Consider the following 20,034-nt stretch of genomic DNA (forward strand, 5'->3'; position numbering starts at 1 on the left):
ACCATGCTAGTTAAAGATCCTAGGCTGATGTCTTGTGTTACAATGGGTTGAATAGCAGATGGCAACTATGGATGTGTAAATTAGCTAGCAGCTGACATTACTTGGAGAGCTATTGATTGTGTTGGTAGCATTATATGAGGGTAAGTGCTAGATACTCAGTCAATCAATAAGGGGAGAATAGAATTTACTTGGAATCATTTCATTAAGTTAACCCATCAAGAGTTCTTACAGCTATCCAGTTACACAGCAAAACTTTTTTTCAGGTTGTTTATTTTGGGTTTTGTTTAGTTCCTTGCCCCCAGCCCCCCACCCCAGCTTGTTGTTTTGAAAACTAGACTCTGATTCTTTATGGACAAAAATTCCTAGTCTTTACAGTAGTAGCAAAGACTTTTATTTTTAATTATTTTGTCCTTATTTCCTGGACTATTCACATTCAGGCACACAAAAGTGAGGGATGGAGAGTGGGCCAAACATTCCCATCAGAAGATTCCTCCCATCTTTCTTTCTCTTGAGCAATTTTTCAGTGACTTGGGAGTGGTGGTGACAGGTTTTGCAGAAAGTAACATCCGGTTTCCTTGGCCAACAGAGTACTAAATGTGATTCAAGGTTTTTCAGGGAAACAATGGATTTAGCAATACAGGATTATCATATTGGCTCAATAACTTGGGTACCTGCCTTGGATCATAGCTGACGTGATGCATCATAGGAGTTTCCAGTCCTTCCCGTAAAGATCTTGGCAAAGCTAGCAGCAAAAGAAAATAAAGTCTGTGCCTTGATACAGTGCACAGCCTAGGATGATTGACTACCTTCTACAGCAAAAAAATGACTTGATTTTTTAGTAATTTTTTTACTCAATTACCTAAAATGGCCATCCCATTTTTAAATCTATCTTTAGTATTGGAGTTACTGGGCTATTTTTTTTTTTTTTTTTTTTTAATCCTCAGAATTATGGACGTCCACTCAAGGTAAGGCATAACATGAGTGGAGTAGAGCAGCAAACCCAAAGCACTGGTCTCTTTTCCCCAGCCTACTAAATAAATAGATGTGCAGCTTGTGGTCCAACAGTATTTGGATGGTGATGCTTTACTCTGTGACTGCTCCACAGCTGGAAATGTTGCATTAATACTGGACAAAAGGAAAATACAGGACTTAAGTTCAAAAGAGATATCAGGCTTCCTGAGAAAGATCTTCAAATCCAACTGCTGCCAGATAGGTGACCAACCTGCAAATTACTGTTGTGTGGTTTAAAACTTTTCTACCAGGTGCTCCCTGTTCAACCCTGGGAAATCTGGAGGGTAAGCATTGTGCAGAATATTAACATTTGCAAGACACTGAGGTGAGGCTTTTGTTACCATCTCCGTCCCATGTCACAGGTTCAACTGTCTCTGCTGGCTTGCAGCTGAATGAAGCAAATGGAAGTTGAGACTGGACTCTGGACTTCCATGTTAGGTCAAGAAGTGATTTTAAACATAAGCAATTTATCTGCATATTGTTGAGAATTTATTTGTGGCTTGATTTTATTGTTTGGAAATATTTCTGGTTTCACTCCAAGGGAACTGGTTTCCTGGGGGTCCTTTGCTTTCTGTGGTTCCGCTGTCCAAAATTGCTTCTGCAGCTGCCAGAGGCTGTGTGAGCCTTCCATGCTCTCCAGCCAGAGATGCTATTCCTTTCTCAGGGTATTTCTCCAGTTTTAGCCTGGAGCAGCTGTGTGTGCTGCCCCATTCCCTAGAGCCGTATTATATCTAGCAGTGCAAGGAGGCCTCGCTGGGGTAGATGGGCAAAGCAGTGAGAAATGGGATCAGTACCGCAAGAAAACTGCTGCAGACGTGGCGACTGGGTTCCGCTCCCTCCTGCACAAGCAGGGGCCCCAAGCCTGGCACAGCAGACTGAAGTTTCTCCTGGTACAGCAGCCCAAATCCAGCCTGTCTGGGGTTTGCATACCCTCTAGTATAAGGTGCCTTTTTCCTCTTGAGCGAAGAAATGAGTTCTGGGTAGGTCTCTCATTCTTTGACCAGACTGATTTCATCTTTGGCTTTCATGCCTGAATCAGCGAGGATGCATGTGGCATCGTCTTTGGCATCATTTTTGAACAGAATCACCCAGGAGTTGCATCTCAGGCCTCATCCTACTTTCAGTGATTCCAAGGCAGAGCTAGGACTCCCCCACAGCTGATAGGGACTTGTTCTTTTGTACTTTCTTTCTCTCTCTCTCTTTCTCTTTCTCTCTCTCTCCTTTCTCTTCTCTCTCTCTCTTTCTCTTCTCTCTCTTCTCTTCTCTCTCTCTCTTTCTCTCTCTCTCTCTCTTTCTCTTCTCTCTCTCTCTTTCTCTTTCTCTCTCTCTCTTTCTCTCTCTCTCTCTCATAAACCTGACACTTTTCTTTTTTCTTCCTTGTTGAAGTCAGGGGCATCTTGTTTTTAAGCTACCCTTAAAAAGGGGTTAAACTGAATGCGTGAGATGTGACAGGAGCTGCCATTCCAACATTGATTCTGCAATAGAGGAAGGTCTCTCTTCAGGCTTTGAGGAGCAGCAAGAAAGCGCAGCATGGACTCAAAGAGGCTCCTGTTATTCAGCGCTCAGGAATGCAGAGGCATGCTCCAGCCGGGGTGTGGGCGGCTGTTTGGTTTGCGGTTCTTGCTAGGGGGTGGGTGATTTTGAAAAGCACTTGCTGAATTCGCATTTGGTTGGAATAATGGCTACTTTATATACAAATGATAAATGTTAGTCACAGCGGAGCAAAAGAAGTTTCTATGTGTTGGTCATGGATTTGGCATATCAAAAAAAGAGGGGGGGGGGGGGAGGAAAAAAAAGAGAGTAAGCCTAGGGGTTTCACTGTTTCAGAAACTGCAAAGTTAAACAGAGCTGCATTTATGTTATGTGACATCTTTAAGCCTTTGGCTCTCTCAGCTTAATGCCAGATATCTAATTTGGAATATTTATTGTAACTGGCATATCTTTTTAGAAGCCTGTCATCACAGAAAAAACTGTCATCAAACTGTCATTGCTAACTTGTTTCTGTTAAGTGGGTATTTTTTTTTTCTCCTCACTGCTTCAAGTTAGATGAATCATTTCTGCTTTCCTATGGCAAGTTGTGGCTGCTACAGAAAAGCTTGTAGGATCTTAACTGGATTTGTGTGATGTGTTGATTTTTTTGTTGGGGTTTGTTGTTTGTGTTTTTTTTTTTTCATTCTAGAATCAAAGATTCTGCAAAATTAGATGCCTGAAGGTATATTCCTGGATTTTTAAAAGTATGTCTGACTGACCACTTTGATACTCAATTTATTTTTTTCCCCAAGTGCTGGAGGCTCACCAACCTCTTGGAGTCACGCTTTGCTGATCTGATTTTTTCAGGTTACTTTAGTGCGTTAATATGGAATGAGGATGGAGTTCTACATGAAAAAAGAACAGGTTAGGCTTAGAACTTGTTTAAGAATGGAATTTTATTTTCCAGCTGACTTCGTTTTTTCAAACTATTCACTTACTTGCTATTATTGCTTATTTTGAAAAAGCAAAGCTCAGTGCTCCACATTTGGGTGAGGTTAATCACATTGTTTGGGCTGCTGAGATACTTCCTGGGAAATGACCTTCTGGATCCTGTATTTTTGGCACCCCTCTGTATTGGCCCTGTTCTCAGCCAGGCGCCCAGAATTTCCAGCTGTAGTGCCTGTCTTAACTTGGTGTCAGATCCCAAAAAGAAGTACCACACAGTAGATCCTAGGATGTAGAATCCAATAATGAACATTGCCTTTAGGAAAAAATTAGGCTTATAACAAACAACATCATTATAGCAATTCCCAGGAGGGTATGCAATGTTTTAGGTGGGTACAGATGATGTTGATTTAAAGCAGAATGTTGCAAAGCTTTGCTAGCCTGGTTTGTCACTGCTCTGCTCCTGGGGTTAACATGGAGACTTGTTTAAAACTCAGCTTTGCTCTGCTTATTTTAAATTACCCATGTGTCAAGCACTTATATTCAGACCCAAAAGGAACCAGTTCAAAACACTCTTGATGAAGCCAAACGCTGACTTCTTGCTCTGCTAAACTGCAAAGCCCTTCCTGGGAAGAGTGGATTATAGAAATCCTGGTTCCGCTGAAGGAAAAAGGATTTCTTCTATTGACTTCTGTGCAGCAAAGGCCTAATAGAGCAGCTAAAGAAGGTTGCAGGCAAGTTTTTAATTAATGGAGGGGGGAGGAATCCACAAATATTTCCATGCTTTCTGAAAGATGAATAGGGGACTGCGTATCACTTTTAACGTCAATAATGTTAATAATGCAAAGCCACAAAAAGGAAATTAAACTTTAAAAACCATGTTAAAATAACACTGAGGATTTGACTATAGCACGCAGAGGCAAGAAAGTTCAAAGGCAAGACTGAACTTTATCTGACCCTGATGTGCCTAGGCATTGCAACACAGTTTCTCTGTAATATTATCCAATTTTTAGAGTCTTTACCAGAGCAGGAAGAGGAAGGTCAGTGGCACCCTATTGAAACTTGAAGTTGTTCCCTGACTAGTTTGTACAGCACTAAAAAGACTTCAAAATTGCAACTTAATACATCCAAACTATCAAATTTCTATATATGTGTCTATTTATATGATACCTGTCATTAAAGTAGAAATCTCCTTAAACATACTAGATTTCTCTATTTTTGTTTTTCCTAGAGAGGGCATATGAGCAAATGTCTTCCCCCTTGGAATTAATACTCTGTTGTTCATCTAAACCTTTAAAGTTGTAAATCACTTCACTTGATACGTGCTTCTTATTAAAAACTAAACTTTTCTGTTTTATCTCCCTGCCTGATGGTTATTTCTTTTTCCCTTTTTCTTTTCCTCCCCCACGCCACTCTTGTGCTACAGGTATCTTGGGTTTGTTATGCATATGTGTGTGGGGAGCTTTTTTAGTGTTTTTGTGCTAGTTTGGAGTTTGTTACAAGTGTTGGTATTTTTCAGCCTTGCAGTTGAAATACTGTCAAGAAATGTAAGACTGAAGAAACAGGGAAATTCTTGAATTAATTAGTGCTGCCTTTCACACAGGTGTTACAACTGTTTCACTTTTGGCTTCAAGAAGAGTTTTTAATCAGAGGTTGGAGTGTTTGCTTGTGACTTGGCAACCTACAGAAGAGATGTATGCCAGCTGCCTTCCTCACAACATGCTTGTATAAACTGTTATTGCAAAGGAGAGATTAACTTTATGCCATTACTTCGGTTTTATACTAGTCTAATGAGATGAGACTGTTTGAAGTAACAATTCCTCGTGGTATTGTGGTATTCACCCTTGAGCTCTGAGCAGAGGTGGTATGTCCCTACCAGAGCCCATTCTCTGTGCCAGCAGCTTCACACTGTGGGGCTAGATATATCCTTTGTTCTGGCCATCAGCCACAAGCCTCATGTCACTTTCCTTCCTTCCCTACTGTAATGGTTTCCATTCTGTCTACCTCTGGAGCTCTCTGCAATTCTCTGTCACCATTTTTCCATTTCTCCTGGATGCTCATGTCCATCACTTTTTGTCTCTTAGCTAGTTTTGTCCTTCACCAGTGAGTCCATCCCTGATCTCTGTTTTTTATTGCAATGTGGCAGATACTCAGCATGGCATTCTCCCTTGCCCATGGCATGGGCACCCTGTATGTTTCCATTTCCTTCTGCCTCACTGTTTTACACTTTTTATTTTCCACTTCACTTTGAAGGTACCAGGTATTGGACCCACAGACAGAGTCAACATGTGTAGATATTTTGCTGTAGTGTGGTGGCATGCTGTTAGCTTGCGCTATGATCTACAGATTGTTACAGATCTCCTTTAAGCCACTGGCAAGTTGCCTTCTGCTTTTGGTAGTCTGTCACTTCCAGTGGGTGTTTTCATTTTCACCAGAATTGGTAGGGGGGTTTCTCACCAATACTCTTAAAAGTTGCTGTATTACAGCCAAATGCTTTTTAGAGAAAGGCCGGCAAGTTGTGCACACAGCTTTCTGTACTTGGCTGACCAAAATAAACCAAAAACCAGAGTAGCCCAAAAGATGTAGAGGTGTTTGTGGCCTAGGCTGGAATTTGCAAATGAGTAATACGGTGTGCAACAGTAGTGTGAAGCTGCTCTTACGGACCTCTATGTCATGGTTGGGTAGTTTAGAGTAACTGAATCTAAGAGGAGGGAAGTCCCCAGAAGATCCCCGCTTTCATTGGGGAAGCCGTGGTGAGAGAAAGCGCAGTACAGAGCCTCACCGTCTGCCAGCTGGGTGCCTGCCATGGGTGCCTTCGAAGGCTGTGTAAGGGACTCTGCTCAGGTGGGGTGAAAAGGTTGGTGAGTAGAGGTTTTTCCCTAGCTTGTCTGCTTTAACGTCTGTGCAGATCTATGAACTCCTCAGTTTCAGTAATACCATTTGGAGAGGGTTGTTAAACTCCTGTGGTTTTACTGTGTGTGTGCTTCACATGTGTATTTTATTGATACCTCAGAGGGTGAATTTTGCTGTTTTGTCAGCGTAAGGGGGAGGGGTTTTGGGTGAAGTGTGAAGTCTGCAATGTGGGTACTTGAATTTGGTTTTGTATTTACTTTTTTTGGAGACACTCCAGTGAATCTCTTCTCCTCTGAGTAACGCTGGAGGCCTCCTGCACAGACTGAGCAAATGGAATTCCCACAAGAGACACTCCAAATTTTTTTTTTTTTTAAATAACAGCCAATTAATGAAAGACTGCTGCTGTGTATACTCACTGCATACTCATTCAAAATGTATTTGATTATACCAAACCACATAGTATAGATGGAACAAAGACATGAAAGTTTGCAAGGAAAGGGTCATTATTTCATTTTTACAGTGACCTGTGAGAGACCCAGAGAGGGTGAGTGGTAAAGGGCAATCCACAGAATTCACTGTTGAAGCAACATGGGAATGACGTGTAAGCCCTGGACTGTGAGAAGATTTTTTAATAGATTTTTTTAAAGTTGTACTAAGCAAATATATACACAGGCATGACTGGCCCGACCCAAAACCCGTGTGCATTTCACAAACTCTTCCTGAGCTTTGGATTAAGTCCTAAGTCTCTGAAGAGGAACAAGGGAGTTGCTTATTAGGATTGTGTCTGGCTTTCCTGGGCTCTGCCTAATAAAGCAGGGGTGACTGTTCTATAAAGAAGATTGCAAGGAGGGCATGCATGATAGCAAGGTAGATGGCACCATTGCTTCCCCCTTCTACAGAAGCACGCTTTTAGAAGTTTTTAGGCAAGAGGACTGTAACAAGTAGGGAAGCTATTAGAAATGTCTATTTTAGAATAGCATGTGTGTAGTAAATGCTACTCTTTACTGTTGTAAATTATTGTGAAGAATTTCCTGTGTTGCCACTGTGAGATATAAGATAAAGTTTATTATTTCTTGTTGCAGTTACTTTCTGCAAAGAACATTTACACACGTACGTAATATGGAAACAGTATTGCACATTAGGCACAACAGAGAACTGGTAGACTTGCACTTCTGTTCTTGTAATAACTTCAGATCTGTTGGTGTCCCTTTGCCTCAGTGTCCTTTCTTTGAAATGGAGCAGATAATTCTTTTGGGCACTGAGACAAGTATTTGAAAGTGTATGAGACGCTTGAAGAATTTCCTGTGTTGCCACTGTGAGATATAAGATAAAGTTTATTATTTCTTGTTGCAGTTACTTTCTGCAAAGAACATTTACACACGTACGTAATATGGAAACAGTATTGCACATTAGGCACAACAGAGAACTGGTAGACTTGCACTTCTGTTCTTGTAATAACTTCAGATCTGTTGGTGTCCCTTTGCCTCAGTGTCCTTTCTTTGAAATGGAGCAGATAATTCTTTTGGGCACTGAGACAAGTATTTGAAAGTGTATGAGACGCTTGGATGCTAAGGTAATGGGGACCATATGATTGCATAATTACACATAAAACGCAGTTTTCTCTTTCAGGTTATTGTAAACACTTTGTTGTGTAATGATGTAATGAATGAAAACTTAAAGCTCTTGAAAACCGTGTAGAATTTCAGTGTTGTGAGCAATGTTTCTACTTCAAGATAGAGTATGGTGTAAAGGCTGCATCGCAGCATCCTTTTATTAATGAGTAAAGATAATCTTTGCAGCCCACAGGTTTTGCCCCAGTGCTGCAAGGGAAGGCAGATGCTGTGGTGGCAGGCAAGCAACAAAGTGTGACTCTTTGTAACCCTTGCCCGCTATGTGACCACAACCAGGAAGGGAAATCAAGTTGCCTACCAGTGCTGTCATGCGTGAAATGCAGCTGATGTAGCACTCAAATACCCTTTCTGGGGACTTTTGAGCTCTGCAGGGCAGTAGGCACAGTCATCTTCTCCCGTTACCCTTTCTCATAGCTTTGCTTTTTTTAGGGTAAGAGAAGACTTAGCCTGCAGGCCTAACTTCTTATTCAGCAGTAGTTTCATCCAGCTTGAACTGGATTTCTGTGATGAGATAAGGACTCTTTCAAGTTGCCTCGTATATCTCCCCTCTCCTTTCCTCCCTCCTTTTGAGGAATAACAAAATGGATCCCTGCCTCAGACAAGGGAGGGGTGGACTTAGTTCATAGAGAAAGCTGATGTAAAACCTAAACTGGTTCCTGAAGTGGCTAGGTTAGGCTTGTTCAGGTGCAGAATATCTCCTGATCCCATACAGAGTCCTAATGGGTCAGTATGTGCCAGAAGGGATGCTAGCAGTCAGAAAAGCATTAGATATCTCTTGCAGGTTGCATGAGGACAATGAAGCGCAATTTTCAACTTGAACTTCTAAATTACTTTTTTTTAAAAAAAGACTCTGACCCCAATTGTCAGGAGAAATGGAATCAAAACTTGACTTGCCAAGAGTCATGAGCAGATTAAGAGGAGGAAAAGAGCAGTAAGTAAACATGCTAATTGAGCAAGGTATTTTTAAGGCAAATAAACATAGCCAATGAGTTATATTTTGGAATCTTTAATATTTTTAAGATTTTATTGGTGAAACATTTGGTGTCTCAATGACTTCACTCAGATAATTTTGGTCAATTATTTTGTATAACTCTGTCTCATGGGAGGGTGCCCTTTTACAGCACAGAGGATCTTTTATCAGTATGTATCCTGATTTGCCACTAAATTTTCTGAGAGTTTGAACAGAGGCATTTGCAGCAAAGATGTTTTGACTGTATATCTGCTAGTGAAGATCTGGCATTTCAGATGGCTTTTTGTCTTGCACAAATATAGAGAACCACATTGTGACAGCAAAAGGCAGTGGAAGGAAGATGGTAGAACTTGAAAAGGAGGACCCCGCTGAACTTGAGCATTTTGCAGCCCCTTCTGGACTGTGTTCTTCCTCAAGTTGACAGTGACTGATGGAGACATGAAATGTCTCTGCCAGCTGGTTACCACTAAGACCATATGCAGCCATACTCAATGCTGGACTGGTGAAGAAACCAGGGTGAGTTCTCACTCCTTGCAGAGCCAGAGGCTCCAGCAGAAGCCTTGTTCTTGATCCCTTTTCCCTCTGTCAGAAAGGTGAATGAGAGAATAATTCCTAGGGGGCAGCTGACAGAAGAGAAGAGGCTCTTGCTCAGCAACCTGGGAGGGAGAACTTGGATATTTGGTGTCAATTGCATTGCTATTAGCTCTAGGTCCCTACTGAAAAGGAGATTAATGGAATCAAGGATGTTCCCTACAAAGCTGGTGCTTTGTTACTAGTCTTGCAATCAAGTCTGCCTTAAGAATTGAACTAAAGTTGGAGATTTCACAAAAAGGTTAAGTTTTACTGTGCAGTATAGTGCCTTAGTAATATTCTCCAAGGTAACTATAAACAGTCTGATAGTATAATTTTATATCAGTTATAAATGTTAAATAATTTATAATGATAAAAAAAGCCATCTCTTACTGATACCACTGCATCAACAGTAGGGCTTTGGTAAAAAAACCCCTATATTACAAGAATCACACTTCATTTCACATTGCTGTGCCAATGAAGATTTCAGGCCTGGGTTGGTGAAAACAGAAGATAAAGGAGCTGAGGTTTCCCCTTCTGAGTTTTCATCTAAGAGTTAGAGCTGTGCAAAACCAGGCTGGAGCAAAACAGAACTGCACAATGATGAGATGTTCTACCACATGCAGGCCTGAAATGTGTCTCTGTTCATGTGCCTTGTCAGCAGAAATACCTTGCTGGGGGAAAAGGAGAATCACGGAGTTCTGTATGGGATTACTGCCAATTTGAAATACAGTCTTGTGCTTGCTCGCCTACAGTGTATAATGCAAAGCCCATGTGTTGGTTAGAGCTGTAGTTAGATCATGGTTAAGAGTGAAAGGACTTGATCGCATAAATGGGAACAAAACATGGGTAACAATTGGTGGTAGGAAGAACAAGGAGAATAAAAAATGTCTTCCTAAATTGTTTTAATTGGTAGCATTCCACATGAAGGAGGGCTTGTTCTTTGGGAATGTAGTCCCACAAGGAGTGGTGAATACATGCTGCCCACAAGTTTGATGAGGTCAAACCATCGTTTTTTAGCAAGGCTTATTATTTCTTTGTTGTTTTCGGGCCTTAGGGGGTGGGGTTTTTTGGCAATGCAGGTTACTTTTACTTTGTGATCTTTGGAATGACCTTTGAGCATCATTACTGGGAAGTGTGCATTTTCAATCAGTGAAGAACATACGCTTTGATATGTGCCACCTTTTGGTACCAGTCCAGCTAATGGTGATACTGGCCTTCATTTATCATCCTTCATACTCAGTCATTAAGATTTTAATGTCTGGTAATCTATCATGAAATGCCATTTTTTAATGCAATTCATTTTAAAGCAATTCATAATGTAAATTAAACAAACAGTGGTGGTTATTTAATAGTGTGCTATCTTTCTGCATAGTGTGTGGAAGCTGTTCCCGTGAAAAATATTAGGCATTACCTGCAAAAGTAAAGACAAGTTGTGGATAACTGGCTAGCTGAAAAGGGTCACATAGACATAGTCCAGCTGGCTGGACAAAAATGCACATCGCTCTCAGCTTATCTGAAGTAAAGCAAAATACACTGTCTTTGGCTGTCCTTGTTACACAATAACAGGAAGATTTTGGTGGAAAAAGAATGTTGCAGGTGGGAACAGATAACTACAGAAGAGAAACTAGGGGCGGGCTTGGTATTTAGGCAACTAACCAATAATGAGCTTAACTTTTGTAATATGTATGAGCTAATTATAAGAAGGCATAAAAGGTGACTGTAAGAGACAATAAAGGAAGTTTGCTGATCACTCATATTGAGCGACTGTGTCTTCCCTCCGTCGCAACAACAAGTATTAAAGAGAACCTATGGACAGAAAACAGGGAGTGGAGTCCAGTGGGACCCAGCTGCCTCCTGCATTTGCAGACTGATCCTTTCACACTTAAGTCAGTGCCAAGGTAGCTTTCCCTGTGCCCAATATGTGACTATCACTGGTAGCTGTACCTTCTCTGGTTAGTCTCTCTCAAGTTAATGGAGCTATTTGTGGATACACTGTTGTAAAGTCAGAATCCAGCCTGTGATTTTTAATTCCGCTTTTTTTTTTTAAGTGAGTGAAAATTGGTTATGACCCCACAGTTGCATTGTTAATTTCACAGAAGCCTAAAGAATAAAGAAGAAGTTCTATATAATGCCAACATAGATTCTCTGTAGCATACCCATCAGTGCTTTTGGATTTGTGCTGCAGTTGTTCATATCACAGTAGATGGGTATGTGCCTCAGCAAACAAGCTTTTCATTAAGTAGACCATGTGGAGGGCCCTGGGTCAGGGGGAGTGTCTGTTCGCTGCAGAAATAAAAGAGTATGAAGTTTTAAGGTATCTCCTGAAGTGGCACAGCCAGATGGAGGCTGGTTTCCCATTAGGCACTCTGGTTGCTGTGCCAAGAAGGCTGTATGTTCTGCTGCCTGGGTTTTCTGAAGCCCACACCTTCTCTGTTACTGAGGCACCTACGTAAAGCTGCCAGTCAACACCTGTAATACAGGCCTGTGCAGTTGGTGCCAATTGTTTTTTACTGGCTTTAAAAGTACCTCACTAAACATGGCTTCGAGTTTTTGTTTTGAACAATTAATTGTTCTAAAAATGTTGAGGTCCAGGCTATAACTAACACAAATGAGGAGGGTGCCAAGCAGTGGTTCAGTGAGGAAATTCACTGCCCCTGCAGCCTGTGTACAGAGACAACACCAGCAGCAAGGTAGCTGAGCCCTCCTTCCCATCAGGCAGCCAAGCCAATGTCCTTGCTGGGCAGCTTGCTTTCAAGGTACCTCTGATTTGATCATCTCTAAAACTTCTGTCTTCACTAGAACCTGCTTCCCCAGCGAAGGTAGATGGGCTCATTCCTTCTTGCTCCTTTTGTGCTGGCACAAGTGCTTTATCTCACCACCTTTAAAAAGAGCCTATTGTGCCTCTCGCCTTCCTGTCTCTGTTTCTTTGTGCCTTTTTCCATTTCTAGATTTCATATTAGAGGGCTCGTTTCGTTCATTTCAGGGAACTGCATGCTCCACTGGGGTTTAGTTTCTTTTTCTGGGGACAAATTGGGACATGCAGCCATTTTTTCTCAAGCCGCTGCCACCAATGGCACAGGAAAGCTGCAGCCTCCCTCCCTGCAACGCTTCTGGGGTGTCCAGTGCCACTGCACATTTGCGCTCTCCTGGTTGCCCATACAGTTCTGCAGTATCAGTCTCACCTGTTACTGGCCTGTGTTGAAAAACAGGAGCATACTGGAGATGGGAATCTGTGTCTGGACAACGGAGTATTTTGGGTTTTAACTTTGCCTCTGCCATATCATGTCACTCTTGTGTGTGATTAATTAATCACACTGAGAAGTGAAAATTAATCTACTGAGAAGTGAAAATTGTCATATCTGCTTCTTGAGAAATGTTTCATTTGTTGTAAGTGGAGGCTTCCAGGTCTGATCAGAACCTCTTACCTTTTGTGCTTTTGATAGAAGCCAGAACACTGATGCAATGGGAATTTTTTTCAGTATAGCAGTGAACATAGAGATTTGTTTTATGAAGCCTGATTATTGCTATGTTCTGGAAGGTGGATTCTGGACAACCATACTGCTAAGGTAAACACACTGCTGAAGGAAATCAGCTTGTGGTTAATTAGCAGCACAGAGAATGAGTATGTATCAGTGTTCAGATGTTTGAATTGGAGGTTCTTTATGTGACTTTACAGGCTTGGATGCACTAGCGTTTTTTCAAATGCTGAAGAGCCACCGAAAATGTATTTTTAAAAGCTTCTTTGAAGGCAGCTTTCTGTATTAGGCTGATTGAACTGAGGGCTGGTGATGTCATTTCCCTCAAACTTGCTGCAAAACTCTCCTATAAAAGCATAATGTTAGGAAAACCACAGCAAAATGAGAGAAGCAAAGGCATGTGCCCAAGGAATAATGCCATGGTAACAGCACAAGGCTTGCACCACCAACTGGAAAGAGCCCAGGCGGCATTTCACTAAGGAGGTGGCTGACAATCTCCCTTCCTTCTTGGAGCCTGTTTGTGCAGTGCTGACACTTTTCAGGAAGGGTGTCTTGAGATTCTTGTGATCCTCCAAGAAGAAAACAGCCTTGTTGTAAAACAGCCTTTAAAAACAGAATGTTCCATCTAGAGCAAGTTGGCAGCACCATTGTGTGCTTTCTTTGAAATGTCTACTAACTTAAAGTAAGGCGCTTCTGGTTTGCCTTGTCTGTGAGCTCCTTTTGTGTATTTTCTTTCATGGCTTCCCTTGGTGGTTTTTTCAGGTGTGTGTTCTCCTCAAGTACGACTTGAAGCAATGCAGGGAAGCTTAATGCCATTGCTCATATGCATTAAGACCTGCCAGGAATGCCATTCTTGAGCATTAGTGCATATGGAAAGTCCTGGCATTTTTACTGTGAAAGGAACCGTATGTATAGAGTAACTCCGACTCTGTGTGTGTGGGGGAGAGTTACCAAGTGTAAAAAATATATGTTGCTAAATTTGCCCACATGTCTTGTAAACATTCTGTGTAAAATGTAAGTCAAAGTGGTTTAATGTTGCAACAAATGCCAAGTAGAATAAAATAATCTTAAAGAAGAAATGTAATGAATGTATGTAGCAGTCTCCATTCCTATGTTCCCTCCCCAAAATATCCAGCAGACTGTTTCTAGAATGATATGGTAGAAATAACCTTGTGCATTTCCTGCAGTCTGCCATGCTGAATTTTGGGCAGGGTATGCACTGAGATTTCACTAGTGATGCCGAAGTACAAATCCAGATGGGTTTGGGAAGCTGCGGCCCAGGACTGCTTAAATAGATGTACAATCAAATTACATCTGTTGAAGCATGAGGATAAGTGGCCTGATGGGAGTTTGTTGAGCACCCAGCAACTTCCACAGAGCACAAGCCTCATTTTCTCTTACCATAGGCTTTTTGTAATGATTTCCACTACCAAGGCAGGAATTCGCACTCACCCAGCAGCAGTGTTTCATATACACTCTTGCACTTGCTGGCCCAGCTGTGGAGGAAACATGAAGAAGCTGTAGGCCTCCGAGCAGTGCTGCAGTCCTCACATGGCTGCAGCAGACTGCCGAGAGCTTTCCAGAGCTGCTCCGGCCTCTTTCAGCTGCCCACATGCTCGGGTGCATCCCTTGTACTTGGGAGAGCACTGGCATAGGGCTGGCTTTCCTTCCTCGGGAAATGTCAGGCGGAGGAATTGTTAGTTATACCTTCCTAAGCTTGCTTTGCATCTTCTGTTGGCTGAGCTGTCTAAAAGCACAGGATGGTGCTGAGCATCTTGTCTGCTTTGTGTGGTGGCTGCACGTGGTGCTGGGTGGTACAAAACCAAGTGAGCTCTTGCTGACTTAAGATTGTTGGATTTGGCCCCAAAAGAATGTGCCTTTTGGATGAAGGAAAAAACGGGAGAACTACTGGCTAAGAAATCCTTTGTAGAGCACAGTAGACTGGAGTGATGTTAACCTCGTATCACATGTAGATGAGTTACAGAACTGTATAAGAGGAACAGAACTGGTCCTTCACATAGGCTGGTGTAACTTCATCATTTATTTTTAGGGGAAAGACTTTTGAAGTTGCCTTTTCCATTCAGTGAAGTTTGGCTTCAAGTTTTTTCAACTGTTCCAAGAAAGAAAACGAAATGTTGACTTTAAGCACCTCGGTTAAATACTCCCAAGCTGTGAAAGTGCATATTTCATAGGGGAAAGTTCTGTTTTTAATGCAGTAGTTTGCATTTATAGGAAGGATAAACCTAGTCTGAAGTAACATTCCTCTAAGCCTTTTTTGGTAGAATTTGATCAGTGGTTTAAGCAACTGTAACTGATTCCAGGAACACTTCAAAGCAGGCACTTCTCATTGGCCTTTTGCAAAATCACCTTCTGAGACTGAGGCTCTGGAAATGCATTTATTCACAGAATATGTCTTGCGTTAGTCCTCAGCTGGCCAACAAAATTATCTAAGGCATGTCTGAGGCAGCTACTAAAAAGAAAGTTAAAAGGTATTACTGTTCTAGTGAAGATGATGCAATACACCGGTGCTATTATCAGTCTCACAGTAAAATTAAATACATTCAAATGAACTTGTTCTGAAGGGATTTGATTAATAGAGAGCTGTAAAGAAAAGCTGGTTTGAATTAAGGCCCATCCTTAATTTATTGTGCATGAAAGCTTAGGTAAAAGGCAAGTGCCTTTACCTGTCCCTGTTGTTTATCCCAGGTTTGCATGCGATGAAAATGAAGTGACACATGATATTCCATGTTGGTTTTCCTCATCTCACAGGCAAGGCCTACAGTTGTTGAATCTTTACAGCAGGAAGCAAAATGCTGAGTATGTTGGCTTTTATTCAGATAGGAGTTTAGAACAGAGTGGGGGTTGAATATTCTCTTTAAATAAGCATTCATAGTTGTTGCCTTGAGGTACATTAGACAGTATTGCCTGCTGGGGTTGAAATAATAGGTGCTCGCAAAAGTAATTATTGAAGGCCTTTAGTTTTATTTTTTTATAACACTTCATTATCTAAGAATACAGCAGCGTTTTAAGATTTCAAAGTCTCTTTCATCCTGAGCAAAGCATCTAAGTTCTTCCTCAATCCATCTCCTTTCTGCAGGGCCCTCTAAGTATATGCTTAGATTTAAGCAGTTAAATTAACGGAGCTGATGCACAAAGCCTACCAAATGCTTCAACGTAACATCGATGGGGCGTTTCTGGAGTGCCAACTTGGGTAATGAGAAATTGTTCGCTGGGGACCGCACTTAGAGCTTTCTAAACACATCAGCAGGTGAGAATGTCAGAGACGCAGACGGGAAGCAGGTGGTTGGTTTGCTCTACACCTGCTCATAAGAAATGGCACACTGTCTTCCAAATTTCTGGCTTCATAGCCCTCTGGAGAACGTGTCATGGCTGTCAGAAAACAATTAAGAAGCCATTATGAGGGAATGCTTTTGCCAATCAAGCACCTGACACAGCCACCAGATGCACCTTAGTTGATGAGTCAGGAATGCACCACCCACAGCCTTGGTCACAAAAAGGCTTCTCCTGCTGCTGGTATGCACCCTGGCCCTTCTCCAGCCCTTCCTTGTCTTTGACTTTTTTTTTTTTTTTTAACATCTGAAGGATTTGGCTCAAGAAAATCCAGTGCCACCATTTTGCATGGTTTCCATATTATTGCTATATATTTGTTGAGAAATAAATGCTTTAAAACTGTATCATTATTCATGCATCAACTGTGTTTATTTGCAGTGCTGCTGAGTCTCAGGTGCTGGTCCTGCCCACACAGCCACATGCAGGGCTCCTGCTCCTCCCACCCGTGGCAAAGTTAAAAAGGTTTCGTATAAGCAAATGCGTGCTGTGTGGTATGCAGGCACACCACTCAGCCCTCAGCGGCTTCTGGGGGCAAGTCATTTGTAAGTTATGTTTTTGTCTTCTTTACAGTGTGCATCCAGGAGCATTACAGGGTCTTAGTGCCTCTTGTAGTGGTTCATGTTGCTTTTTTTATTGCACCAGAGCTACTAAGTAGTAGCTGGCTGAGCAGCCAGAGCTTTTATAGCAGTGAAATTCTTCTGTGTGGGAGTGTGTGGCCCTTGTTGAAGTTTCAAAAGCAGAGACAACCTTATCTCCCTTAAAAATGGGAGTAATAATAAAAAACAGATTTAAAAAATCCCTAAGAGAGTCATGATAATTTATTAAGGGTGATCTGCAGAGGAAAGCAAAAAGGGTTGGTGCTCTATGCTTTACTGATATACATGTTTCCCCACAGCCTCCTCTTCCTGATGCCACTCTGTGATTTTCAGAAAAATAAGTATTTTTCAGTTTTGTGCATGCCTTTTGCCCTCTTTTCTTCCCCTGCATGTAAAAAGAAAAAAATGCTTCCCAGATTTGCCCACCTGGACTTTTAGCACGCAGTTTTTGAAAGTAAAATCTGATTAATTGCTGGAAGAAGAATGTGGTGGTGATATTTTTAATTTTTTTCCCCATGGAGCCCATTCACACTTCTGGTATATAATAGCTGCTTCTGTGATAACTGCTCCTTCCTGTTTGTCCATTTCATTTACCTGTTGTATCCTGTTGTAAATGGAAATCACATTCTCTTTGGGTCAGGGACTTTCTCTTTTGTGCTGGTTGTGTATAAGCCTTGATATTTGATTGGGGTTTAGTGGGGATTAGTGGTTACTACCATAAAACAATTAGTATCCTCACAAGTCAGTGAACTAGAGGTCCGGAATGGAATTTACTGAATTCATTGCATGTGCAAATGAGCCCACACCATTCAGCTGGAGGGCTCTGCTCATTTGCTTCCTGGAAGGTAACTAAACTTCCAGATTTTGGGAACCTGTGTTTGTTTGCCTTTCTAAATATTCTTTTATATCTTAAACTTTGCTTTACATAGCTCTGGGAACATTGGTGGTTCTGAGAAAAGATTAGGCTCTCTGAATGGTCACGTATATTGTTATACCCAAGGATCGTTTATGGCTTTTGTATGCATGACTGCATGTAATGCTTTTAAAGTTTGATATCCATTCTTGTTGTATCAAAACTCTGGAGTGTTTCCAGTGTCCTTGCGTACTTCCACAAGAGAGACCTATCACATGTATTTTATAGAAAAGCACTGAGACCAGTGGGGGTGGGTGGGTGTAATTTTGGTAAGAATAAAAGACATAAAAGGAGTCTGAAGGTTTTGAGAACTTGGGACTAAACCACCCAAATCTAGCTAAACTGCATCCACTAGAACAAGAAATGAATCTTACTTTACTCTGGTGGAGAACTGTGCCCCCAGTGCGTCACTTTTTTTCAGTCTGGTATGGCTTTTACCATTCTCTCATGTATGCTAAACAGAGTACTTTCCCCTTCAAGCCCAGAATTTGCAAATGGGAACAAGAAATGCAGGATATAATGTCTTCTAGTTTACCCGGGGCACTTCTGTTTTTTCTTTGATTTCTGTGTAGAGAAAGGAGATGGCAACAGTCCTTCAGTTGCAGGGAAGAGGAGTGTTCTTAGAAGACTGAAAAACCACTACCAACTGCAGGGAACCACGCTACAGTGAGTCAGCACATCTCAAGGCTGGTTTTCCTGCTGTGGGCAGGTGCTGTCCTTGTCAGAAAATGGATGGTAACACCGTCTCCTCTTTCCATACCTCCTCCCTGTGCCCTCAGCAGGCATGTGCTGCTGCTGCCGGTGCTGGAGGCTGAGGCAGCCCAGCCATGCTCCCACCAGGTTTCTTGTTCTTCCAATATAGAACAAGATATCTGGGACAAGGAGTGTCACGGCTCTGGGATGAAGGCTGCAGTTTATTACAAACTACTGTCCTACTTTTTGTATGGGTGGCCTGATTTGTACAATAGTGCCAATTCGCATTGTGGTGTTTACAGAGTAAAGACAGGATGTGCGCCGGCCTGTCTCAATGCATTATCTGTTCATGTTGTATTTTTAGGCTCTTGCTTCCATGACAAAATATTCAGTGACAGTATATTTGCCTACAAGCCTTTGAAGGTCTGTTTTTGCCTCATGTAGGCGTTCCCATTGTTTGGGATTCACCAGCATTTAAGCAGCAATGCTATGTTTTACATGTCATCTCCATAATGTTTTTAGAAACAAACTTTGTGTTGCTTTCAATAAAGCCACGGGTCCTGCCTTAAAAAGGTTGAGTTTGTGGCAAGCTGGCTGCTGCTCAGTTCTTCATGCCAAACAAATTGTGGCGAGTGTTATGAAAGCAATGGGATGTGTGTGGTGCTGTTAATTATAATAAACATAACAGCCTGTGGAGTAGCTGTACTCAGGGGCCGCTCCTCAAGCTGGTGTTACAAGTAAGCCCGAATTCATAGGAGGGCCAAGAACTATGCAGTGATCCTCAGATCATTCAGTAAAACAGGAGCAAAAATTACTGTTGCTGGTATTGGAGCTGAAATGTGAGAACGCAGTGCTTGGAGAAGGAGGACGACATATACTTCTGGTGTGAAGAGTTGGGTCAGAACTGTGGAACTTTCCACCAGCAGAGAGAGCGCTAGATCCCCAAGCTCAGCATATTCAAAACCTGAATGCAAAACTCATCTTTTCCTTGAGTTTGTTTGTTTGGTCTTTTCACAAGCTCACAATGGATAAAAATAAATGTGAAGAACTAATCCAGTTAAGCTTTTTCTTGCCATGGAGAGGAGAGACAGAACAATAAACACTTTGTTTCTCTTTTGCAGTATCTGGTCAGTGTTCAGATACAACAGAGGTAAAGAGGTCATGTAAACACAGATAATTTGGAGCTGCCTTATGGGTCTGGGTGGGAGACTGAAGTTTTGATGGGGACAGAACCAGGACAAAGCATGTGGGCATGATGACTTGGATGATTGAAGAAGACAAATCATGTCTTTTGGGCTCATCTATGAATCAATTACAGTTTTTTCCTTATTAATAATTTAGCTGCCAAGAATGTACTTACTGCTTTGGGGGCGTGGGGGTGGGAAATACAGACTGTCCCTGTACTGAGTAGCTGGCAGTCTAAAAGACACAAGACACTACTCTCAGGAGTATCCAGAGAAAACTGTAACTGTGGTCTATATTAATAACTTTAATATTTTTGTACCATCTCCTCCCTGTAAACCTTTTTGTCCGCTTGCATCATGTTGATAGG

The 20,034-nt window shown here is 41.8% G+C and overlaps 1 protein-coding gene across 3 annotated transcripts in view; it reads left to right on the forward strand.

Moving 5' to 3' along the window:
- SMAD3 (SMAD family member 3) overlaps positions 1–20,034 on the forward strand; it is an 80,517-nt gene that overhangs the window by 23,374 nt on the left and 37,109 nt on the right. The window contains exon 1 of one of the 3 annotated variants that reach the window (XM_055816084.1): positions 6,266–6,283. The exons of the other annotated variants lie outside the window; for them this stretch is intronic. The gene's annotated coding sequence lies outside the window, so the exon portion shown is untranslated. Of the gene's footprint in view, positions 1–6,265; positions 6,284–20,034 lie in introns of those variants that run through there. 3 annotated transcript variants of the gene reach the window in all.

The sequence above is a fragment of the Falco peregrinus genome, chromosome 1 (genome assembly GCF_023634155.1).
Source record: "Falco peregrinus isolate bFalPer1 chromosome 1, bFalPer1.pri, whole genome shotgun sequence".
Taxonomy (NCBI): domain Eukaryota; kingdom Metazoa; phylum Chordata; class Aves; order Falconiformes; family Falconidae; genus Falco; species Falco peregrinus.